This window comes from Electrona antarctica, assembly GCF_951216825.1.
Source record: "Electrona antarctica genome assembly, chromosome: 9".
NCBI classification, from domain to species: domain Eukaryota; kingdom Metazoa; phylum Chordata; class Actinopteri; order Myctophiformes; family Myctophidae; genus Electrona; species Electrona antarctica.
This window is the reverse complement of record NC_136790.1, coordinates 46,458,058-46,484,846: the sequence shown is the minus strand read 5'-3', so window position 1 is coordinate 46,484,846 and position 26,789 is coordinate 46,458,058. Positions and strand designations below refer to the sequence as shown.

The 26,789-nt window shown below is 46.1% G+C and overlaps 1 pseudogene across 1 annotated transcript in view; it reads right to left on the bottom strand.

Moving 5' to 3' along the window:
- Positions 1 to 8,707: 8,707 nt before the first annotated feature.
- Positions 8,708 to 26,789, bottom strand: part of LOC306929561 (paired box protein Pax-7-like) — a 68,292-nt pseudogene continuing 50,210 nt past the window's right edge. The window contains exons 7-8 of the transcript in view: positions 15,747 to 16,099; positions 8,708 to 8,823 (exon numbers count right to left, since the gene is read on the bottom strand). The product of the transcript in view is annotated as a paired box protein Pax-7-like (transcript). The remainder of the gene's footprint in view (positions 8,824 to 15,746; positions 16,100 to 26,789) is intronic.

Here is a 26,789-nt window from a genome sequence, read left to right as displayed (position 1 = left end):
ACACAAAGTAAACAGCACAGTCGCAGTTTACTATGAAAACCTGGCTGCATTTCCCGTCAGTCGTGTCACGCCTCAATATATGATCACGCCCCATGACATCACACCTCGTGACACGTCACGCCACCATATAGGGCCATCTCCATGTATGAAGATCACGACACTGACCTCATCAAACCCTGGATAGCCATACTATACATGGAGAAGACTGGATCATCAAGATTTCCATATATGGAGCTGACCTGTTCTGACATTCCATATGTTGATCCTCCCCACGCGATGTCTCCCTTTTGACCGATACCTGTCCATTTAAACCCTAGACGGGCCTGCCCCAAAGTTATTAGTATAGAGTTCTCAACAGGCCTGCAAATAAAGGCCCTATACCTGGGCCCTCATCAAACCCTGTACACTCAAGACACATGCCCCCGCTGCCACCCTTTGATCTTCCTATATGGAGTTGACCTGTTCTGACATTCCATATGTTGATCTGATCTGACCTCAACAAACCCTGTACACTCAAGACACACTCCATATATGGCCAGTACAGAATTTATTCCATATGTTGATCTGACCCCCCCCCCCATGCCACCCAGGCTGACTGCCGCGGGGGCAAACGTTTCCGGGAATCTGGCCGTCGCGGCATTCAGTCGCGTGGGTGGAGCTTCGTTTCCATCCACCAGCTGTCTAAAAACCCGGAAAAGATGCCGTCAGTCAGCTTCCTTTGGCCGCGCTTGTCTGCTCAAGTGTGGAAACGGTGATAGGACGGCTGTGGGCGTTCAGAACATAGACATATATAAAGGCTTTATGGCTCAAGGAGTCTCCGACGTCGTTCACCCGTCGGCCATCTTGCTGCAGTCCTACAGTACAGATCTGCTCAAACAAAAACACTCATAACTCGCTCAAATCTTGACGGATTTACAAACGGTTGGGTTTATTACAAACTTGATCAACGTGGCTATGATTCAGGACGCTTATCAGCTTAATATTATTCTTTATATGAATGTCGTATAAAAGCATATAAGTATGCGGATGTCTCTGACATTTATAACAAACCAAACCGTTTGATTTGAGCAAGTTATGGTTATTTAAAAAGTACATAAGTATACCCCATAGACACAATGTTATGAGTGAGTGTGCTGGACTGCGGCAAGATGGCCGCCACGTAGCGACGTCGCTCTCCATTGGCCAGCAGCACGGGCGAGCCATCAAGCCTTTCTTATATGTATATGGTTCAGAAACCCATCCACCAGTGACATCATCGTTAGGCAGATTTGTTTTTAAAAAACAACAAAGATAATCTGCATATCAGCGCCCCCACCACCTCAGGACATTGTGGTACTGCAGCTAAAACTGCTTTCAAAGTCCAGAAAGAAATGACAAGGACTGCATGGTTATATCAGAGTGGTGATTGAGGCTCAAACCATTAGAAATAACTTTGAGGGACATAGACAATATGATATTAAATATTAAAAGCTGTTTTAAAATGCATGTTATTTGCGCTTGAAAGACCTCTAAGCCTCGGACAAAGTATAGATAAATAATTAGAAGGAAGAAAAAATAAAAGTGTTGTAACCTGCCCTTTTTTTCGTCTTTCTAATTATCTGTTCGGCCCCAAAACAAATGTGTTTGTTGTCATGAGTCGTCACCTGCCGAGTTGTCTTTGTCCGAGGCTTACAGGTCTTTAAATAAATACTTTTTGAAACGTATATATGGGAAAGATTTATGGGGAATTATTTCCTGGTGCCCTCGCAGGTCAAACGCTTGAACAGGAGAGAAAAGTGAGCCCTCGTCAGTTGAATAGTTCACAGTGAGTGCACGTGCATGGGGTGCACGGTTCTGGCATAATGATGCTTAACATCACTCAGCGCTGAATAACTATACTGTAGCATGCTTCACATGCCTTTGACACAGACAGCACTGATGGTGAATATGAGACATGCTCATCTACACTGCATGCCTCCGATGGCACACTGGATACTTCCTCCGCATTCACTGCATACCACTGAGATCTGCTGTGTGACTGTGTGACACACACACACACACACACACACACACACACACACACACACACACACACACACACACACACACACACACACACCATTCCAGAAGTCCATGGACGGGCCCCAGCCCACGTCCTAATAGATGGCCCCAGCCCACGTCCTAATAGATCAGGCAGGCAGGCAGGCAGGCAGGCAGACAGACAGACAGACAGACACTCTTGGCTCACTTGGCTGACAAATGCTTCCGTCTGACAGGCGGAAGCGCTGACAATTACTACCGGTATATAGGAAATGATGTGGATTCCAGTTCTGTTTTGTGTGTCCTACTGGAAACCAAATTCAAAACCTATACCTTTATTGCTGCTTGGGAGACAACGGATCAAAAATATACTTTAGCGAGTTGGAGCTACAGACGATAATGGTCCCTTATATGGAAACTAACGGTTGTGGTTTGGGACTCGTTGACGGCAGACTACTGGGCGAGCGCTGGCGCTTTGTCATGGGGGGGTCCGATCAACATGGAATGAATTATGTAGGCCTACTGGCCATATAAGGAGCATGTCTTGAGTGTACAGGGTTTGATGAGGTCAGATCAACACAATGTCATGCAGGTCAGCTGCATAAGGGTGGCAGCGGGGACACTCTTGGGTTTGATGAGGGCCCAGGTAGGGCCGGGCCTTAATTTTCGGGCCTGCTTGAGAACTCTAGTTTTCGCCGGCTGCTGGGCGCGGCTGCACTAATAACTTTGGGGCAGGCCCGTCTAGAGTTTGAATGGAATTGTTGAGACTCTAGTTTTCGTCGACTGCTGATGAATGGGGAAGGATCAACATATGGAATGTCAGAACAGGTTCTGACATATATCCATATATGGAGATCTGAGGGTTTGAGGTCAGATGTAGAGTTGCTGGCCAATATTGATGACATCAGGGATCTCCATATATGAGCTTAACTGCGACAGCAGGTCGCATTTACTATGACATCAGGGTCTCCACATCTCCATCCCTGATGATGTCACATGATGTCACGAGACCTGGGCACCATATATGGTGCCCGACACACGGGGAATGCACCATTCCATAGTTAAGTGCAACCTTTGGTCACAGTAATACAGGTTTTTGTCCACTGAGACCCTCTAGACTTAGTAAACTGGATCTGCCAAAAATAAGGCATAACTCAACAAGCTCACAACGCTTGTAGATCTTCTATTTTTGGCCAGAATATGGATGCTGGGGTTCAAGTGGTTAATATAATATAAGAAAAAAATCACACCCGTGTGAACTGAGTGGTGTAAGGTTTTATATAGCATGATCAGCTGTGGTCTGACGTAATGTCTGACGTAATGAAATAAGGTAAGGTATTATGTAGCCTGATCAGCTCTGATCTGACGTAATGAAATCACACCCGGATGTGATTTCACAACTGGCTTTTTCTGTGCAGAGAAAATGACCATGGTTGCTACGGTCATCCAGTTCACCCGGGTGTGATTTAATTACGTCAGAAATTATTTTGAACATAGCAACCATGCTCATTTTTTTCTGCACACAAAAGCCAGTTGTAGGAGTGGTTTACACCACTCAAAAAACTGCATATACAGTATAGGTATCCTTTTGTGAGCGTCGCTTATCTTTGTTAGAAATGAGGCCAGGTGGCCCGCGGGCGGCTGGTGTAGCCATCAGGGCACCTTGGCTGGTAATCCAGTCTGGCAGCGTGCCGCGGGTTCGACTCCCGATCCCGACGGCTTGTCACCCCCCCATCTCTCTCCCCATTTCCTGTCAGCCTACCGTAATACCTATCCCTCTATAAAATAAAATAAAGGCGAAAGCTGTTGTCTGTCGCGTTGTGAGCTTGTAGATCGGCTATTTTCGGCATGCAACAAAGTGTAAAATGACTTATACTGGATCTCCTGTCCATTAATCTCTTCCTAACATTTTAGTCTAGTTTTTATTTGTTGACGAAATTGTCAGTATATTTAGTCTTATAGTTTCAGTCATCGTAGCTTAGTTTTCATTTAGTTTCCATTTAGTCTTCGTCAGTGAAAAAAGGTAGTCGACGAACATTTTCTGTCTTAGTTTCAGTCAACGAAAACAACACTGGCAAGGGCAAGTTGAGGTGCTCAGCATTGCGTTAAAACAACACTGGCAAGGGCAAGTTGAGGTGCTCAGCATTGCGTTAAAACAACACTGGCAAGGGCAAGTTGAGGTGCTCAGCATTGCGTTAAAACAACACTGGCAAGGGCAAGTTGAGGTGCTCAGCATTGCGTTAAAAAGAATCACAGGGAAAACGTCACAACGAAAGAGACAACAAGCAGCAGGTGTTCGGGTTTTAAGATCTTTAATTGATAACAGTTACGCCAGTGTTACAGTAAACACACCTTAACAGGCTGAAGAAAGGTAGTAAATACCAATACAAGTTTTCCCAACTACTTCTAATACTTCATACAGCAGAATAAATTATATACCATGATAATATACACACATGCGGAACAGAAAAAGGAGGGAATAAAAGCAAAAAAACCCCACAGATGTCAGAAAAGCAAGTAAACAGGTTAGGGGGGGGGGGGGATCAGAGGGGGGGGGGGGGGGGGGGGGGGTGGATGGGAGAGATACACAGTCAATATGCTTTAAATATCCAAATGCTGTTTGTTTGACGCAAGTGTTAGAAATGGATTTGATACACTATAGAAGGCAATTCTAAAAAATCTTCTTTTTTTTTTTTTTTGCTTTTTTTTTAATATACACAAGAGGGATGCTTTTAAAAGCAGGGCATTTTGGAACCGCTCTATAATTCAGTGCAGCAGGGTCAGCGGTAAATAGGCCTAGTACTTTTAAGCAGGACTTCCCCCCCCCCCCCCCCCCCCCCCCAAAAAAAAAGAAAAGTCGTATTGGTCCGTGAATCAAATGTGACTCTATTCAATTTCCCCAGAACTCAGAAAGACTGGTCTTCAACTGGCATTGACGACAAACAAGCTGAGTTCTCCTCCAGCAGCGTCCAACACTCAGAGAGCCAGAGGTCAGGGTGTGAATATAACGGTTCACAGTCTGTACAAGTTATTAGTCTAATAATAAGTGCTTGTTGCTCAAAAACACCCTCAAACGCTCCGACACCTGAAGATATGCGTCCTCCTCCTCCTCTGGTCCACCTTTCAAATATACAACAGTCCGGGAAGTCTGCTCTGTCAGCTATAAGCTTTAATATACAGTTTGAAGTTGAGTAAATTTAACGGAATCAATCTGTTTTTCATTTCCTAATTCTTATTTTTTTGTTTTTTTGTAAAAATAATTCCATACTTCACCGGGCCCAAAACACACACTTCTGTAAAATAATAATAATAATAATAATCAAAGTAAATCAATAAAATATAGTACAACAAAAAAAGTTCAAATTTTCAAAAATAATAAAGTTCAAATAAAACATTACTTCTGATCCCTTGCTTATCTACGACCTCCTGTTTTATTATAAAACATACTCTTTATAAACAAACAATACACAATCTGCCCAGTCTAATGTACACTTTTCATTTGAAGGTGACCGAGAACCGGTCTTGAGAAATATGCTTTGTGTCACAAACCTTTATGTGTATGTAGCCCAGATCAGGGCTGTTATACCTGCTGGTTGGTTGCTGTTACCTGGCTGTGACATTTCACATAAATGACTGGATTATAATGATCTATACCAAACTGCATGCGGACACAGCTCGCCTACTTTTAATCTCACATTAGAAAGAGACGGAAAGCTTATCCCATTTTGGGGCGGGAACCCCCTTTTGGTGTTTTTTGTGATTTTGTTATACTGGTGCCGCGCTACGAGCTTGTAGGTCTGCTATTTTTGAAAGAAATCGTGAAAATGTGGCACAAGTCTTTGAATATATATTATTTCAGAGCGAACGTTCTTAACTAATATCTTTGCTTCTGAGGAGGTTCCTGGAACAACATATTTTCAGATGGGGTCGGTGGCCAAATACATGTAATTTTTGGGGGTCCTTGACATGAAATATTGAGCACCACTAATACAGAAACATGAGGTATTATATCAGAATTTAGGAGATTATTTTTTAAATGGGTTAAATATATATCTATATATATATATGTGTGTGTAAAATGTCTGTGGAATGTGTCAACGGAATTGTACATGGTGGAGAAAATGTGTTAATTACAGCCGGGGAAAACTAGAGAATGCTGTCTGGCAGCGAGAAGCGGCGGGGAAGGGAAGGGTCACTGTGAATTAGCGTTGACATTATGTTTGTGTGATTTAATCTGCTTTACCCTGTTAAAGTCACACAGGAGCTCCCCGGCAGATGGGATTTGGGAGGGGTGGACGAGGGTGGGTGGTGGCTGGGGGTTGAAGCTATAGTCCTATACTTGGCAAGGTCCGTATTTTCTAAACAAAATACATTAATTTCCCCCCCCCCCCCCCCACAATCCTGTTCTTATACAAACAATGCTCCCCTCCCCACGGACCGCGGCTAAGGATGGCATGGAGGTTAAGGAAGGGAAGCTATTTGGCCGCTTGCTTTAATTCCCCCCCCCCCCCCCCTTCGTAGAATCCGCCCCATGCAGCCAGACTTCCCACAGAGTGGCCCGAGATCTTTAGGAATGTCAAGTCGAATATGAAAGTGGTGGGAAGGTCAAATCGCTCGTGAACATTATGGCGCTCAGGGATACAGCAGCCTGGAAAAACAATCATCCTCCCTTGTCTGACCGACCGACCGGCCGGCCTATACACGCACGCACGCACGCACGCACGCACGCACGCACGCACGCACGCGCGCACGCACGCACCATGTGTTGTTTTTGGCAGAAAATTTTGATTTTAGTTTTAGTCATATAAGTCTCTTGAATAGTTTTCATTTAGTTTTAGTCACATTTTTGTCACCTGGAATGTTTTAGTGTTAGTCTAGTTTCAGTCATAAGATTTTCTACAGAAATCTACAGTTGATTTAGTTGACTAAAATGTATTTTGACGGGCCTTGATGCCGTCGTAATGAGTGATTTTACACTTGCTGAAAATAGCCGATCTACAAGCTCAGCATGCAACCAAGTGTAAAATGAATTATACTGGATGTCTTGTCCACTAGTCGACGAACATTTTTTGTTTTAGTTTTAGTCGACAAAAACCACACTGGCACGCACACATTATTCCCAGATTGCCTCGGTGGTTTTGGGGTTGAGTTTCACACATTATTTATTTCACACCCTGACACCTTATAACGAGGAGGAGGAGGAGGAGGAGCTATTACGCATGGAATCATCAAAGATCAACATAAAAAACCACATTAATCATAATAACCATGTAACCATAGCAACAATAATCTTATCATAACGATATTAACAAAAAAAAGGGAAACGATAAGGTTGAGATCATTCAAATGATATTGGGGGGGGGGGGGGGGGGGGGGCTTTGTTTTAACTATACTATAAACAGCAACGGGGTCAAAGTACATGTTGTCGATGCATGTGTTCTACATGCATGGCCACGGCCATCCTGTCTGTCTGTCCCACCGCCCCCCCACCCCGCCCCACCCCCCCGCCCCTGTGTGTTCTGGAGTTGGGGGGGGGGGGGAGTTGGGGGGGGCATAATAACCACCCGAAGACTGAGAACAGAGAGAGGGCAGAGCCAGGCGACGGTAGCAGTTCATATAATGGCAATGAAGGGGGGGGAAATTAAAAAAGAAGAAAGCTCAGTTCCATTTTCATGAGAGCATTAATTTGTCCCAATCAGGGACAGCAGCGCACTCTCGCACACTTTCTTGGAACGTGGTGGTGGTGGTGGGCGGGCGGCCCCATCCCCCCCCTCCCCGCCCCCCGCCCCAGCCCGGAGAAAGTGTGCACGTCGTGCTTGTGTGTGCTGGTGTCATAGTCGGGGGGGGGGGGGGGGGATCACTTCCTTCCTGGACTACAATTCCCATAATGCTTTGGGCTGCGCTCGGAGGAGGAGGAGGGAGAGCATGGTGAGAGAGAGAGAGTCCCGACACAAACTCTACCCGAAAATAGCAGATCTACAAGTTTGAGTCCCGATGACTAAAAAGCCAATTCCAATACCCCAAAATCTCGGCCACTCGCTCACTCACTCTCGCTCACACTCACTCACTCACTCACACTCGCTCACTCACTCACTCACACTCACTCACTCACTCACACTCACTCACTCACTCTCGCTCACACTCGCTCACTCACTCACACTTGCTCACTCACACTCACTCATTCACACTCGCTCACTCCAGCATGGAGCTGTTACGGTGAAATTGGTGACTGAAATATGTGACCATCGTCTAGACAATCGCATAACGTCAGTGTCTGAATGTAAATCGTTCAACCTATAGCAGGTATTCAGGCCACGTATTTAAAGACCTCCATGTAAGTTGTGTGGAGTCCACAAGATGCTCACATATTTCGGCAGGTCACCAATTTCACCATAATTTGCCATGCTGGAAGTGACCCGAGCGTGAGTGAGCGAGTGGCCGAGATTTGAGGTATTGGAATGTGGCTAAAGTCTCCCGGAAATAGCAGATCTTTATACAAGCTCACAAAGCGTCGCGGAAGCGACGCGTTGTGAGCTTGTATATAGATCTGCTATTTCGGAGCAACATGGCGGGCGGTGCACCGGTTGTGGGTGGAGGGCAGCAGCGGCGATGGGGGGGTGACGGAGGGGGGTGACGGAGCAGAGGCTTTGGGTGGGTGGTGTTGGGGGGGGGGGGGGGGGGCATGCCCTCAGTAGGCCTGTCCCGTCTCCACCTGCAGGAGGCCCAGCACCGCAGAGTGGTCCCCCAGTTTCATCCTCCTCTGGGTGGACAAGCTCACGTTCTTGGCCAGGTAGTCCACGGCGGCTATGGAGCAAAGGAGGAGAAAGAAGGGAAAGAAAGATTTTATGTCGGGGCAACTTTACGGTATATAGGGGGCGCTGTGTCACGGTTACAACTGCGGTATATAGGGGCTGTGTCACAGGTACAACTACGGTATATAGGGGCTGTGTCACGGTTACAACTACGGTATATAGGGGTGTGTCACGGTTACAACTACAGTATATAGGGGCTGTGTCACGGTTACAGCTACGGTATATAGGGCTGTGTCACGGTTACAACTACGGTATATAGGGGCTGTGTCACGGTTACAGCTACGGTATATAGGGGCTGTGTCACGGTTACAGCTACGGTATATAGGGGCTGTGTCACGGTTACAGCTACGGTATATAGGGGGCGCTGTGTCACGGTTACAACTACGGTATATAGGGGCTGTGTCACGGTTACAGCTACGGTATATAGGGGCTGTGTCACGGTTACAACTACGGTATATAGGGGCTGTGTCACGGTTACAACTACGGTATATAGGGGCTGTGTCACGTTTACAACTACGGTATATAGGGGGCGCTGTGTCATGGTTACAACTACGGTATATAGGGGCTGTGTCACGGTTACAACTACGGTATATAGGGGGCGCTGTGTCATGGTTACAACTACGGTATATAGGGGCTGTGTCACGGTTACAACTACGGTATATAGGGGCTGTGTCACGGTTACAACTACGGTATATAGGGGCTGTGTCACGGTTACAACTACGGTATATAGGGGCTGTGTCACGGTTACAGGGCTGTGTCACGGTTACAACTACGGTATATAGGGGCTGTGTCAAGGTTACAACTACGGTATATAGGGGCTGTGTCACGGTTACAACTACGGTATATAGGGGCTGTGTCAAGGTTACAACTACGGTATATAGGGGCTGTGTCACGGTTACAACTACGGTATATAGGGGCTGTGTCAAGGTTACAACTACGGTATATAGGGGCTGTGTCACGGTTACAACTACGGTATTTAGGGGCTGTGTCACGGTTACAACTACGGTATATAGGGGCTGTGTCACGGTTACAACTACGGTATATAGGGGGCGCTGTGTCATGGTTACAACTACGGTATATAGGGGCTGTGTCACGGTTACAACTACGGTATATATAAGGGGCTGTGTCACGGTTACAACTACGGTATATAGGGGCTGTGTCACGGTTACAACTACGGTATATAGGGGCTGTGTCACGGTTACAACTACGGTATATAGGGGGCGCTGTGTCATGGTTACAACTACGGTATATACCGGTAGGGGCTGTGTCACAGGTACAACTACGGTATATAGGGGCTGTGTCACGGTTACAACTACGGTATATAGGGGCTGTGTCACAGGTACAACTACGGTATATAGGGGCTGTGTCACGGTTACAACTACGGTATATAGGGGCTGTGTCACGGTTACAACTACGGTATATAGGGGCTGTGTCACGGTTACAACTACGGTATATAGGGGCTGTGTCACGGTTACAACTACGGCATATAGGGGCTGTGTCACGGTTACAACTACGGCATATAGGGGCTGTGTCACGGTTACAACTACGGCATATAGGGACTGTGTCACGGGCAAATTAGCATTGCGGGGCGATAGCGCATCCCCGGCCGATAGGTGTGAAGTGTGAGCAGTTTGGGAGACCATTTAAAACAAAGGCGGCTTGCATGCTGTGGTTTGCTATACTAAACAGAAATTTGCATGCACAAGGGCTGCCAAAGTAGGCTATCTTTTGTTGTTTTTCTTGTTTTTTCGCCCCCTCTCTTCGAAGTTAGACTGGGCCAGCTCTAAACTGACTGGGCCACGGCCCGCGTGGCCCAATGGACCCTAATCACACCATTTTATTTTTATTTATTTTTACATAATAGGTATAGTTAAACAACTAGTCTACGACTAGTAAACTAGGCAACTAGTCAACTAGTAAAAATGACTAGAAGTGAATGCCCTAGCACGCACAGACACACACACACACACACACACACACACACACACACACACACACACACACACACACACACACACACACACACACACACACACACACACACACACACACACCATTCCATATACGTCCAATTCGCTCACCTTTCATTCCTCTGACTGAAATGAATGGGTGTTCATTGAACCCAGAGATTGTACTCAAACGGACCCTCTCTCTTTCAGGTCCATTTCTACATGGTGTGGTTTCACCGGTGCGAGGAGGAACCAGTGTTGTTTTTGGCAGAAAATGTTGTCTCTTGAATAGTTTTAACATAGTTTTAGTCACATTTTAGTCACCCGGAATGTTTTAGTGTTAGTCTAGTTTTAGTCGACTAAATATCGTAAGATTTTAGTCGACTAAATCTAGAGTTGATTTAGTCGACTAAAATGTATTTTGGCGGGCCTTGATGCTGTCGTAATGACTGATTTTACACTTGCTGAAAATAGCAGATCTACAAGCTCACAACACGTTGCGCTGTGACGCGTTGTGAGCTTGTAGATCAGCTATTTTCAGCATGCAACCAAGTGTAAAATGACTTATACTGGATCTCTTGTCCACTAGTCCCTTCCTAACATTTTAGTTTTTATCTGTTGATGAAATTGTCAATAGACACACACACACACACACACACACACGCACACACACACAGGAGGGCCGCGTGGTGGCACGGCACGCTTCTGGCACGGAGGGAGCGTGCACGTTTCGCCCTGCCGCGTGTCCCCTGCATGCTGTCACTCAAGACGGGGCCCGCGTGTGGCGCCCGACGTGCCAGTCTTCATTTACACTTGGCATCTCTGATTTCATGCCCTCCACTGCGTGGCGCGCCGCACACACACACACACAGCTCCCCACGCACACACACACACGCACACACACACACACACACACACACACACACACACACACACACACACACACACACAGCTCCCCACGCACACACACACAAACACAGCTCCCCACGCACACACACACACACACACACACACAGCTCCCCACGCACACACACACACAGCTCCACACACACACACACACACACACAAACACACACACACACACACACACACACACACACACACACACACACACACACACACACACACACACACACACACACACACACACACACACACACACACACACACACACACACACACACACAGACACACACAGCTCCCCACGGCCCATCATTTTCATCTAACAAGACTCCTCTCTTCTCTCTCTCTCTCTCCCTCCCTCCATTCATTACCCATCAGCCACTGTGCTCAATCAGCGGCTTAATTAACCTCACATCAGCTCACATCCGGACTGCCGTCAGTCTCCGGCTGCTGACAAAACACTCGCGCACACACATACACACGTGCACGCACGTACGCACGCACGCATGCATGCACGCACGCACGCATGCACAACATGCATTGCATACAGTACACATACTCCACACGAAAAATAATAAAGAAATAACTAAACGCAACAAGCGCTATAAAGCACACCACCACGCCTTCACTTCAAGCTATTATAAATAGACACAAATGATGGCTGGATGATCATGGGGGGAAGTGTGCCTCCGTTTGCCTCTTGTGAGCGGTTGTGACAGCATCAGTCAACAATTATGCTAATCTAATAAAGCTAACTCTTTCCTGCCCTGTGTTGTGTGTGTGTGTGTGTGTGCGTGCGTGCGTGCGTGCGTGCGTGCGTAGTGATAGAAAATAGAGTAAGAAAGAGAGAGAGAGAGGTGGGCGAGGGGACACTGCGGCCCCCGGGGGGGTGCGGTGCATGTGTGTGTCGATGCCTTTGAAGTAGCCTCTCTCCTCTCTCTCTCCCATCCAAGTGTAGTGGGGTGTGACTAAGCCAGCTCTAGACAAGGATGTTGGGGGGTGGGGGGGGGAGGGGGGCTTTATCAGGAGCACGTGTTTGCTTCTAGGGAGGGGGAGGGGGGGGGGCTAAGGGTCAGGGGGCTCTCCGTCCGGGGACTTGCATGGGCATCACTTCCTCTTGTGTCACCTCCATCTTTCAAATTGAGTCAACCCCAGAGATAGCTAAATAGCCTGCAGCAGGCGGTGCCATTTCCACAAACACTACAAGGTACACACACACTATACTTGCGAGGACATATCAGCCTTTTTTTTAGGACCACAATTTGACGAATGCAATCTTTACCACTGTTGTTTTTGGCAGCAAATTTAGATTTTTAAAGTTTTAGTCATAGTCTCTTGAATAGTTTTCATTTAGTTTTAGTCACATTTTAGTCACCTGGAATGTCTCTAGTTTTAGTCGACTAAATGTCATAAGATTTTAGTCGACTAAATCTACAGTTGATTTAGTCGACTAAGTATTTTGACGGGCATTGACGCCGTCGTAATGACTGTTCATACACAAATCAGACTTTTTCTCCTATGTAATACAGTAGCTAGCCGCCCTTGTAAATGCGTTGTCAAACGTTGTCAACTCAGACCGGTGTCTTTCAATAGTTTTATTGAAGCGACACACACAAACAACTTAAACGCACACTAAGCAGTGAGCACTCATGTCAACAGGTATAGACTATATGGCAGGGGTGGGCAACTTTGACGATGGAGAGGGCCACCATATTTACACTCTCACTCCAGAGGGCCACAGTGCATATTACTGTCGTAGCAAAAACTTTCTCATAGTTGGCTAATTATAATGGACGTCGCTCTGTTGGTATAGTGCTGCTATATGCGCTCTATGCATCAGGGTCTCACCCTCTGCTGTTTACTCGTGTGTCCTGTCCATTGTCTTAACACTTTTCCTGCCAGCATTCATTCATTCATTCATTCATTCACCCATGCCAGCCAGCATTTTTCCCGTGCAACCCTTATTTTGAAGGATCCACAGGACCCCCACAGGATGTTATGTTACATACGATGTGTGTTGTTGTGATGACGGATCGGATATTTTTCTTTTCGCTCGGACAGTTGTACTTACTTGTACTGTATACATTGACAATACATTGAATCTCATCATCAGCTCACAGTCTTAGCGCGACGATTACTACTTATGTATTCAGCTCTGGACCGCTGAATACATCTTTTTTTTCTTTCTTTTTTTCCAAGATAAAGGCATTTGAGGGGAACAGAAACAATGGGTGTGGAATGCGCGTGGCGATCAAGAGAGACCCATGTGTTTGTTTAGTGGGCAACTTTGACGATGGAGAGGGCCACTATATTTCCACACTCACTCCAGAGGGTCACTATATTTCCACACTCACTCCAGAGGGTCACTATATTTCCACACTCACTCCAGAGGGCCACTATATTTCCACACTCACTCCAGAGGGCCACTATATTTCCACACTCACTCCAGAGGGCCACTATATTTCCACACTCACTCCAGAGGGCCACTCTATTTCCACACTCACTCCAGAGGGCCACTATATATTTCCACACTCACTCCAGAGGGTCACTATATTTCCACACTCACTCCAGAGGGCCACTATATTTCCACACTCACTCCAGAGGGCCACTATATATTTCCACACTCACTCCAGAGGGTCACTATATTTCCACACTCACTCCAGAGGGCCACTATATTTCCACACTCACTCCAGAGGGCCATTATATTTCCACACTCACTCCAGAGGGCCATTATATTTCCACACTCACTCCAGAGGGCCACTATATATTTCCACACTCACTCCAGAGGGCCACTGTATTTCCACACTCACTCCAGAGGGCTACTATATTTCCACACTCACTCCAGAGGGCCACTCTATTTCCACACTCACTCCAGAGGGCCACTATATTTCCACACTCACTCCAGAGGGCCACTATATATATTTCCACACTCACTCCAGAGGGCCACTATATTTCCACACTCACTCCAGAGGGCCACTATATTTCCACACTCACTCCAGAGGGCCACTCTATTTCCACACTCACTCCAGAGGGCCACTATATATTTCCACACTCACTCCAGAGGGTCACTATATTTCCACACTCACTCCAGAGGGCCACTATATTTCCACACTCACTCCAGAGGGCCACTCTATTTCCACACTCACTCCAGAGGGCCACTATATATTTCCACACTCACTCCAGAGGGTCACTATATTTCCACACTCACTCCAGAGGGCCACTATATTTCCACACTCACTCCAGAGGGCCACTATATTTCCACACTCACTCCAGAGGGCCACTCTATTTCCACACTCACTCCAGAGGGCCACTACAGTATATATTTCCACACTCACTCCAGAGGGCCACTCTATTTCCACACTCACTCCAGAGGGCCACTATATTTCCACACTCACTCCAGAGGGCCACTATATTTCCACACTCACTCCAGAGGGCCACTATATATTTCCACACTCACTCCAGAGGGCCACTATATATTTCCACACTCACTCCAGAGGGCCACTATATATTTCCACACTCACTCCAGAGGGCCACTATATATTTCAACACTCACTCCAGAGGGCCACTATATATTTCAACACTCACTCCAGAGGGCCACTATATATTTCAACACTCACTCCAGAGGGCCACTGTTGTAGCAAAAATAGCCGATCTACACACTCCAAACACGTCGCACGTGACGTGTTTTGACCTTGTAGATCAACTATTTTTGCTATATTTGAAATGAAATCCTGAAGTTTTTTGAGTTTTTTATTGGAATCCTGAAAAATAACATTTTTATGTCCTTGACATAGAAACTGACATAGAAACATATGTTTTTCAGAAACATTTTAGGATTTAGAAGCCTTTTTTTTTTAAATCGACCGCAGTCCAAAATGGGTTAAGTGAAGGTGTGGCCCCCTGGGGGCCACCGCCATGAGTTGCCCCATGTGTGAGCTATAGTCTAGACTGTGTATATATACTACTCACTCTGTCCATACTGGCTGTACTGGTAGCCCACGGCCACGGGGTCCACGCTGTAGCTGCAGCTATAGTCTAGACTGTGTATATATATACTACTCACTCTGTCCATACTGGCTGTACTGGTAGCCCGCGGCCACGGGGTCCACGCTGTAGCTGCTGGCGCTGTAGGTGGGAGGGCAGTAGGACTGGGAGGACGCCAGGCCGTCCACGCCCCCGCCGCCGCCGCCCTTGATGGGATGGTCCACGGCGGAGCGCTGGCTGCAGCTGGCCGAGATGGCGTTGGAGCCCACCACGCCGTCCAGGCCGCCGTGCAGTGGGGAGATGGAGAAGTCGTGCTGGGACTGGGAGGGCACGCCGCCGGGGTTACTCAGGATGCTCATCACCTGCGTGGGGGGGAGGGAGGAGGGGGAGGAGGGGGAGGGAGCAGAGAGTGTTAGAGAGGGGGCGCAGGGGCTGAAATCCCGTTAAAGGTATATTCAGTGATTTGACTTAATTCAAATATCACTTATTTTTTCTTTTTTTCTGGATAATCCTCCCTACTATAGAGTGTGCTGACCATATAAGGAGTTCCTCCCTGTCCCCAGTGAGCCCCTGGGGTCAAAAAACCCTAGTTTCCGTTTTGGTGGCGGGTGGCAAAGCCTTCATCCAATCAGGATGAGAGGGGCCTTCCTCCAATCATGATCGAGTGGGGGCGAGCCTTGGTGCACATGCTGTTGGCCTGTTGCACTTCCCCCCACTGTAGAGCATGCATGTGCACATTTTGTTACCAGGGCGGACTGGGTGGTTTTCCAAATCACCCAAATCACTGAATGCTCCTTTAAGAGGGCACTTTTGGACAAAAATAGCGTCGCACTGTGACGCGTTGTGAGCTTGTAGATCTGCTATTTCCGGTGGCGCAACCCCAGCACTCTTTAGCTAGTGGAGATGCAGGTGTGTAACGACATGGATTTCTAAACACATTTGTTCAACGCAAAATGCTGTGTTCAAGTTCAGGACAGGAGACTTCGGGAAAAAAAGCTATTCTCCTGAATGTTGCCTTCCGGCATGGCATGGAAGTGGCAGAGATGTGGAAAAGTTCAGGGATTGAGACGTCGGTGACACACATAAAAAAAAAACACCTTCAACCTTTTTTCTGAAAATCTATAAAGTTCGGGAAAAATTGCTGGGGAAAAAGCCAGATGTATATAAGCTTGTGACGAGTTGTAATCGGACAATAGTGATGAAGGTTAAAGTTGAGATTAAGTGAAAAATGCCTTTTGACCATTTCAGACCATATATCCCCAGTCATGTAACTCATGTTGTGCTATATAACAATAAATGCCAAACAACATGTGCTGTATTCTTACAGTATATCAAAAGTGAATCATATTTTTCCTGTGAAACTAAATATGACAAATACAGTATATGCCTTATATGGGTTTGAGCCAACCAATTCAACTGATAATACAATGATGATGACATGATCCAACCATCAATCAACTTCAAACCGTAATAACTCACTTTAAAAACGTCTGGGTTTCCGAGGCTATATAAGGCAGGACCTATCAGAAATATGGAAGATAAATACTCTTGAAATCCCATTTCATCACCTAAAAGAAGCCATATACGATACAGCAGCACAATTTAACCAATGGAGGAAGAAGAAGAAGAAGAAGAAGAAGAAGAAGAAGAAGAAGAAGAAGGAGGAGGAGGAGGAGGAGGAGGAGGAGGAGGAGGAGGAGGAGGAGGAGGAGGAGGAGGAGGAGGAGGAGGAGGAGGAGGAGAAGAAGAAGAAGAAGAAGAAGAAGAAGAAGAAGAAGAAGAAGAAGAAGAAGAAGAAGAAGAAGAAGAAGAAGAAGAAGAAGAAGAAGAAGGGGGGAAAAAATAAAATTGAAAAGCGAGGATATACAAAGAGGTTGATGAGGTTAAAGAACTAGAAAGGAGGATGGGGGAAAAAGACAGACTTTTTTCCATTAGCTGGCAGTGCCAGTAAGTGTTCCGCGGTGGGACAGAAGGGTCCCAGGGTGATAATAGACCCCACCATCAGTGCCAGACAGACCCTGTAGATGTCCCCCTCCCAGAGCCTGAGGCCTTGAGCCTCCACACAGCCTACAGCACAACAAGCACTGAGGGACTCCCTAATCCTCTGCCCCCGAGCCTTACCCATCTCATGAATAGTAATGCAGTTGGAACTGGTAAGTGATCCCTCGGATCCTCAACACAAAGTATAGCCTCCACACAAGCCTTACTGCACGAGGGGGGGGGGGGGGGGGGGGGGCTTGGGCCTCCCTCGCCCGTATATTACAGTGTGCACATTATTCATATTATAGCGCAGTGGTTTTCAAGCCTTTTCATATCATATGAAAGGCCCATTATTTATTCTGTATTTGAGCTGCATGGACAACCATTCGATGACATTCAGCCTCTCAGACCCAAGACATGCAGGCAAATGTTTGATCAAAATAAACATTATTCTACGTTCTCTAATTGTGTAGACTTATTGTAAGTTATTAATGCAGATGTTTAACAATATAATGTAACTCTTGCGAGCGTAAAATGAAACCAAGGTCCACTTGGTTTCATTTTACGCTCTCAAGAGTTAAAGATCTATATAAGGGTCCATTTGGTTACCGACTCTCCATAATTTAGCTGGGGACCGCACCTGGAACCCCCTCAAGGACACCTGGTGGTCCCCGGACCACTGGTTGAAAACCACTGAGCGCATAAAAGCATTCCATTTCAATATTCTAGATGAACGTAATAGCATGTGATATTGGCATAGCCTATAGATACCTGCCCAACATTATAGACAGTGATTGTGATATTGGCATAGCCTATAGATACCTGCCCAACATTATAGACAGTGATTGTGATATTGGCATAGCCTATAGATACCGGCCCAACATTATAGACAGTGATGGTGATATTGGCATAGCCTATAGATACCTGCCCAACAGACAGTGATTGTGATATTGGCATAGCCTATAGATACCTGCCCGACATTATAGACAGTGATTGTGATATTGGCATAGCCTATAGATACCTGCCCAACATTATAGACAGTGAGAAATCAGGAGATTTACAGGTGGTGCTCCCGCCCAGACCCTTTTGTCTTGAACAGATGTATAACTTTCTTGTATTCTGGTGCATTGTAACAGGGAGTTTGATTTGACGAATCATCAGAGGAAATTCAGGATACATTTCAATCGAGGAGCCATGGAAGGATAAAGGGGTACAAATTCAAGAGTCTCCTAAAAATCAGGAGTGTTGGCAGCCTGCATGCATGCATGGTGGGTATGGACAAGAGAACAGATTGGAACTCAGTGGGGGCGTGTCCGCATCGCATTTGCAACTGAACAGATCTTTCCTACGGAAGTGAGCTGATTCATTTCCTTCACCAAAAAGACAGACACAACGCTATAGTGGGTATCAGTGTTGATTTCGTCGACTAAAACTAAGACGGAAAATGTCCGTCGACTACTTTTTTCCACTGACGAAAACTAAATGGAAACTAAATGAAAACTAAGCTACGATGACTAAAACTAAGAGTAAATATACTGACAATTTCGTCAGCAAATAAAAACTAGACTATAATGTTAGGAAGGGACCAGTGGACAAGAGATCCAGTCATTTTACAATCGGTTGCATGCTGAAAATAGCAGATCTACAAGCTCAGCAAGCTTGTAGATTGGCTATTTTCAGCAAGTGTAAAAACAGTCATTACGACGACATCAAGGCCCGACAAAATACATTTTAGTCGACTAAATCAACTGTAGATGTAGTCGACTAAAGTCTTATGATATTTAATCGACTGAAACAGTCTGAGGGTGACTAAAATGTGACTAAAACTAAATAAACTATTCAAGAGACTATTCAAATCAAAATTTGCTGCCAAAAACAACACTATAGTGGGTATCACTCACTACTAGAATCTTCACCGCTGGGCCCAACAAACATGGTGCAGAGCTGTTTTACCTCCAAACATAACATGGTGCAGGGCTGTTTTACCTCCAAACAGTGGCGTGCACAGAGCTACACTAGGGGGTGCTAGTGCCCTCTGGACAGCAATGTGCCCTTTTGAAGAAAATAAAAGAACCCCCCCTTTTTCTTTTCTCCTTTTTTTGTACAGTGCCTATACTGTATCCGTAGACTAATGTATGTCAAACTGGGGATCCTTGAAATTAAAATGGTTCAAAATCACTGCTAGGGCCATAAACATCTTCTCTTATGGGGGGTCCCTGCATCTCTTCAAATGGGGGTCCGTGGGGCTAATTAGTGTCAATTTGGGGGTCCTTGACATGAAAAAGTTTGGGAACCACTGCTCTAAGACTCCACAGGGGTGGATTGGGGGAAAAGGGTGCAGTGCAGTGTGTGTGTGTGTGTGTGTGTGTGTGTGTGTGTGTGTGTGTGTGTGTGTGTTTGTGTTTGTGTGTGTGTGTGTGTGTGTGTGTGTGTGTGTGTGTGTGTGTGTGTGTGTGTGTGTGTGTGTGTGTGTGTGTGTGTGTGTGTGTGTGTGTGTGTGTGTGTGGGGGTGAGAAAAGGGGAACGCTCCCACACATGCTCCCCTCCTCCTACACCGGAGGAGAAGACTCCTTCTCAACATCAGGTTCACGTTGAGATCGGCCACGCTGGGCTGGCCTTTGGCCTCCAGGCTGCTAAACCACTTAGACCCATCATGGGGGTGGTTATACAGAAGTGGCATGCGGCCGCGCGCGCATGCACGCACACACGCACATGTGCACTCAGTCACTCAGTCACTCAGTCACTCAGTCACTCAGTCACTCAACACATTCATCGCCGTTGACGTAGATCTGCGTCAAGTCCAATCCAGCGACGATGACGTAAATGTACGTCACGTGGTCTTTTCAGTGGTTTATGATAGATTGTGGTCTTCACCAACGTATAGCAAATTAACCGGACGTGAAAATGTCACCTGCCATCCCGGCTCCACGTTCCACGATCCAGAATAAATGCATTTATCTTGGATTCTTTTCCCAGATTGGTCAAAACCAGCTTTATTCAACTAAAGAATCGACAATCGCGGCCACAACTATTTTTCGCCCGTTGTGAAACTAATTAATGAATACGTAGCAGTTTTCCTTATGTTAATCCTATCAGTATGGAAATCCCCCTGCCCTGCCCTGCCCTGTCCGGTCCGGTCCTGTCCTGTCCTGTCCTGTCCTGTCCTGTCCTGTCCTGTCCTGTCCTGTCCTGTCCTGTCCTGTCCTGTCCTGTCCTGTCCTGTCCTGTCCTGTCCTGTCCTGTCCTGTCCTGTCCTGTCCTGTCCTGTCCTGTCCTGTCCTGTCCTGTCCCCTCGCAACATGCGCAGACAGAACATGTGACATGTATTCCATAAGAGAATTCTCCATGCAGGACACATGTGATGCGATGGGTGATGATGGGTGGGGGTATGGGGGATGTCAGGGGTCCAGAGAGACAGAGAGAGAGAGAGAGAGAGAGAGAGAGAGAGAGAGAGAGAGAGAGAGAGAGAGAGCTGGAGGGCATGAGTCCCATTTAGTCGCTGGTTAATTGAAGCTTGATTACAATGCCTCCTTGTGAAACTGAATAGCCAACAATCAGCCCTGTTGCTATTCCTGGACCGTACAAGTTCTTCAAAAGACTTGGTTCTTATCACTGACGATGGTGGGGCTTTCGTTCCTCATTTAGAAAGGGAGGGGGGATAAAAGTTGCGACGCTCTGGGAGAAGACCGCTGTTGTCCATGGAGTTGGTGTTTGGATGTCCTTCCCAAGAGGACAGTTTCTGTTGTCCATGGAGTTGGTGTGTGCTTTGGACGTCCTTCCCAAGAGGACAGTTGCTGTTGTCCATGGAGTTGGTGTGTGCTTTGGATGTCCTTCCCAAGAGGACAGTTTCTGTTGTCCATGGAGTTGGTGTGTGCTTTGGATGTCCTTCCCAAGAGGACAGTTTCTGCGGTGGTGGTTTTTATTTTGCCATGAGGGGAAAAGCCAAGCTTGCCGATCGGCAAAATTAGCAGATATACAAGTTCACAACACGCACGCACCACTGGCATGCAACACAATATAAATCAAGCCCTTAGGCCCAAACCACACCAATGCAACTCCTTGCAACGAAACAGTTTTAAGGACATGTCACACCAATGCAACTCCTTGCTACAAAACAGTTTTAAGGACATGTCACACCAATGCAACTCCTTGCTACAAAACAGTTTTAAGGACATGTCACACCAATGCAACTCCTTGCTACAAAACAGTTTTAAGGACATGTCACACCAATGCAACTCATTGCTACAAGACCGTTTTAAGGACATATGTCACTGTGTCACACCAATGCAACTCCTTGCAACGAAACAGTTTTAAGGACATGTCACACCAATGCAACTCCTCGCAACGAAACAGTTTTAAGGACATGTCACACCAATGCAACTCCTTGCAACAAGACAGTTTTCATGTATTCATGTATTGTATGTACTGTTCATTTTTGTTGAGGACCCCCTCGAAAATGAGATGTGACATCTCAAGGGGTTTATTCTTTCAATAAAGGTATATAATAATAATAATAAAAGTTTTAAGGACATGTCACACCAATGCAACTCCTTGCTACAAAACAGTTTTAAGGACATGTCACACCAATGCAACTCCTTGCAACGAAACAGTTTTAAGGACATGTCACACCAATACAACTCCTTGCAACAAGACAGTTTTAAGGACATGTCACACCAATGCAACTCCTTGCAACAAGACAGTTTTAAGGACATGTCACACCAATGCAACTCCTTACAACAAGACAGTTTTAAGGACATGTCACACCAATACAACTCCTTGCAACAAGACAGTTTTAAGGACATGTCACACCAATACAACTCCTTACAATTGCGATTGGGGATAATGGTTTCATTCAACTACTCGCAACTGTTTGGTTGCAGTATTTTAACTATCCAAAAATATTTTTCAAAATAGTTAAAAAAAAGAAAAAAAAGGCAAAGTAGTTTAGGGATAAGGGGTTTGGCAAAGCGCTTTGCACACGCTAACGCTCCGGTTCAGTCCCTATCCTTTTATTACTCTATGGTCCCGCCCCCTTTCATGACGACAAGAGACCCGGAAAAGAATTCCCCGTTCATTTTCCTCAAAGACTTTTCAAAAAGTATTTATTTAAAGACATTTAGGCATTGAGTATAGCTAGGCCAACAGGGCACGTACTGCTCCATGGATTCCTCTATCAGGATATGGTCTGTGGATCGTCAAAGAAGCTACCTCTGGTCTGACTGTTTGATTGACTATGCCTGAATTGGAACATAGTCAGCACAAGGTAGCAGTAACTTTGAATTTACACATAACTCATGACACAAACACATGTGCGTTAATAAAATAGACTACAGGTGAAAGTATACACACTGTGAGTATTCATAAATCTAAGAGTGCAAAAAAAATAGGCCACGGTAACAGTGTTTAAATTAACACTCAAGGTTTTGAACACACATTTTTTAGACATGAAGTTTTGAGATAACAGCAGTTCTCCTTCAACAGACTCTTCATACCTTCGCAGACTTCTCCACTAACCTCTCTCTCTCTCTCTCTCTCTCTCTCTCTCATCATTTCATGCTGTCTCTCTCCCTGCATACAGTCAGTGTCCTCAGCAGCCCAGAGTGCGTTTGTTGTTTGACTTTGTGTGAGTAGCTGGTTAGGAAGATAATGGGAGCCAGGGCCCAGTTTAAAGGACAATGCTCCAGGGCGTTCCCTGCCTCTCTCTCTCTCTCTCTCTCTCTCTCTCTCTCTCTCTCTCTCTCTCTCTCTCTCTCTCTCTCTCTCTCTCTCTCTCTCTCCTTCTCCGTCTCCTCTCCACAGATAGATTACTTTATAAATAATAATAAAAAAAAGTAATTAATTCTCTCAACTTCTGAGCCTTCAGCCTGCGGCGAAGTGAATGGGGGGAGAGTGAAAATTGATACAATGTGCATCCTTTCAGATAAATAAATACTGCATTTGAAACACAAAAAGGGGTTTCTTTTTATACCTTGCTAATTTCTTCAACAGTAAAAATTAGATTTTTTTTTGTTCTGTGCCAATGTTTGACGACTTGCTCTTTGTTGGGTATTCCTTCCAGAATACAAATATATTGACTCCCGCAGAGCTGAGAGAAGTGCACTACATAATTTAGCAATTATTAGGACAAAAAGAAATCTACTTACAAATCACAAACGGAATTTGTCAAACTGTATTTCATTGCCAGCGACGTATTTAAATGTCATATTGCAACCTTGAACCTACAGTTGGAGGCCATCGATATTGTCCTTTTCTTTTTGCTGAGGTTTGCGTGATCTGCGCAAAAGGACAGTTAACCCATTTTGGGCGGGAACCCCTTTTGGTGTTTTAAACATTATGTTATAATTTAGCTATTGAAAAATAGCAGATCTACAAGCTCATAGCGCGCCACCGAGTGGCGCGCTACGAGCTTGTAGGTCTGCTATTTTTGAAAAATCGTGAAAATATTTATTTCAGAAAACTGGAGGATTTAGAAGGATCTTTTTTAAATTTTGAGGTCAGGCCTAAATGGGTCAAATGATAAGGGACAATATCGGTGGCACCCAACTGTATACACAGCTGCCTACTACACAGCAGTTGGGAATGAACGCACTTCATTCCACCAAATCCCAAAGACACGCTGTGGCACCTTTTCAGCATCAACGCAATGGAGCTATACTGCATGACACATTACACAACAACAATGACAAATGCAGAAGTATTCATGTCGGGAAAACAAATGTCGCTGCAGTGAAAATATGACAAGTCTATATAGGACGGGACTAGTGGGGATTGAGCGAGGAGGAGTGCAGGAGGAGAGAAGAAAAAGTGAGAGAGAGAGAGAGAGAGAGAGAGAGAGAGAGGAGAGTGATGGAGGCTTTGGGGAAGTACAAAGACTCCTGTAGAAGTGTGTTGGCCTGAAGGCTCGCCTGCCTGGAGAGCTGATAGGAGTCCCCTCTGTTCCGTTCCCAGAGCCAGAGCCAAACACACCCCACTCTCCACAAACACTCTTAATCTGCGCAGGACTGGATTAGTTCCTCTGTCACCGATAGCTCCCCCTGTTATGCCCAAATGGAATGCCCCCGAGATGTACCTTTAAGTTAGGCAGAGGTCATCGGGGCGCAGAGGGGGGGAAATATAAGCACTCCATATGTCTGTAAGATATCTGCAGTGCTGCAGAATTGCATCGTTGCACATTAGCAGATCTGCCTGGCTGATATGCCCCGGCCGGCCGCGCGTCGGGCTTAGACTGATTAGAAAGATCCACAGCGATGGCACAGGATTTTTCAGATCAATATTTGAAGACCAGCCCCGACGCCCCGAGGGCCTGATTACAGTCTGGTTGTCCACCAACCTGGAGTCAAACTGTGTCTGGAAACTGTCTGACTTTTAAGGGCAGCATCGATATATATATGATATGTGGAGAAAACATAAAGTTTCAAGGATTTAAAGAATCATTTAGACGATTCTACAAATGTCTTCCAAATCTTGACAGTTTTCTGGAAACCCTATGTTTCTATGTCGGTGGTTCTCAAACATTTTCATGTCAAGGACCCCCAAAAATATATGTAATTGCCCGTCGACCCCCATCTGAAAATATGTTGTCCCAGGGACCCCCCAGAAGCAAAGATTTGAGTTAAAAACGTTCGCTCTGAAAGAATATATTCAAACATTTGAGCCACATTTTCACCATTTTTCAAAAATAGCAGACCTACAGGCACCGAGTGCCGTGCTATGAGCTTGTACATCTGCTACTGTATTTTTCAACAGCTAGAGTACAACATAGCCTAATGCTTAAAACACCAAAAGGGGTTCCCGCCCAGAATGGGTTAACTAAAAATGTACATTAAATACATAATGAACAAATCAAACTAAAACAACAACTAGACTGTGCCTCTACCACACCGAGACAGAAAATGACAAAAATGACGATAATATCAGAGAGCTACCGTCTCTCCTAAAGAGTCAATAGACTCTTGCCACCCCCCCCCCCCCCCCCCCCCCACAAACCCCCCTACTAACCCCCCACCCCATCCCTCACATGAGAGGGCCGGCCCAGCGGGCAGTAAGGCCTCTCATCTGAGCAGACAAAATGACTATTTAAAAATAACAGTGATTGCATAAATTGAATTAGAGCGTTTTGGTCACGGAGGAGGAGGAGGTGGTGGCAGGGGTGGGGGCGCAGCGGCAGAGGGTGTGTGTGTGTGTGTGTGTGTGTGGGGGGGGGGGGGGGGGGGGGGGGTCCGGGCGGGGCTGGTGGCAGGCAGCAGATGACGGGGGCCCTGGCCTTGCGTGTCACTGCGTTAATTGGCCGCGGCGCGCGTTAATAAAAACTGAAAAGTGTCTTCTGGCCGCAGCTATAGCACCATAGGATGCATATGGGGAGACTAGAGAGAGATAGAATGACGAAGGGGGGGGGTGGGGGGGGGGGGGGGGGGAGTGGAGTTGGAGAGAGTGAAATGGTCCTTTGAAGCATTGGGGGAGGGGGAGGGGCTAATTGTGTTCAATTAAGGGCCTGATTGGCACTGACAGAATCTGGGCATTGACAAGCTAGGCACAGATGAGGACGATTAGCGGGCACGGGAACAAGCTGTCACTCCTCACTACACGTTAGATAGCCGTCCCAATTTCTATGGCCCCCCCCCCCCCCCCCCCCCCACCCCTCTCTCTCTCTCTCTCTCTTCTCTCTCTCTCTCTCTCTCTCTCACTATTCGGTTCCAAAAGAGGAGAACAAACCCACACATGTAAGAAACCAACACTATAGCGAAGGTGGAATGGAGTGTGTTTACTCTAAAGGGGGGTTGGTTATTCTCATTATAGATTGATTATATCTAATCGAGCTCGTAACGCACTGCATCATTCAGAACTGCTTTATACTTTTAATGAGCGACAGGTGCACAACTATTATGTATTATGTATATAGTAGGGATTGGTGTTTTAAGCATTATGTTATGCTTTAGATCTACAAGCGTGGCACCGAGTGCCGCGCTATGAGCTTCTAGGTCTGCTATTGCTTGTAGGTCTGCTATAGCTTGTAGATGTGCTATTTTTGAAAAATCGCGAAAATGTGGCGCAAATCTTTGAATATATATATTCTTTCAGAGCGAACAACATATTTTCAAATGGGGGTTGGCGGCCAATACATATCATTTGTGGGGGTCCTTGA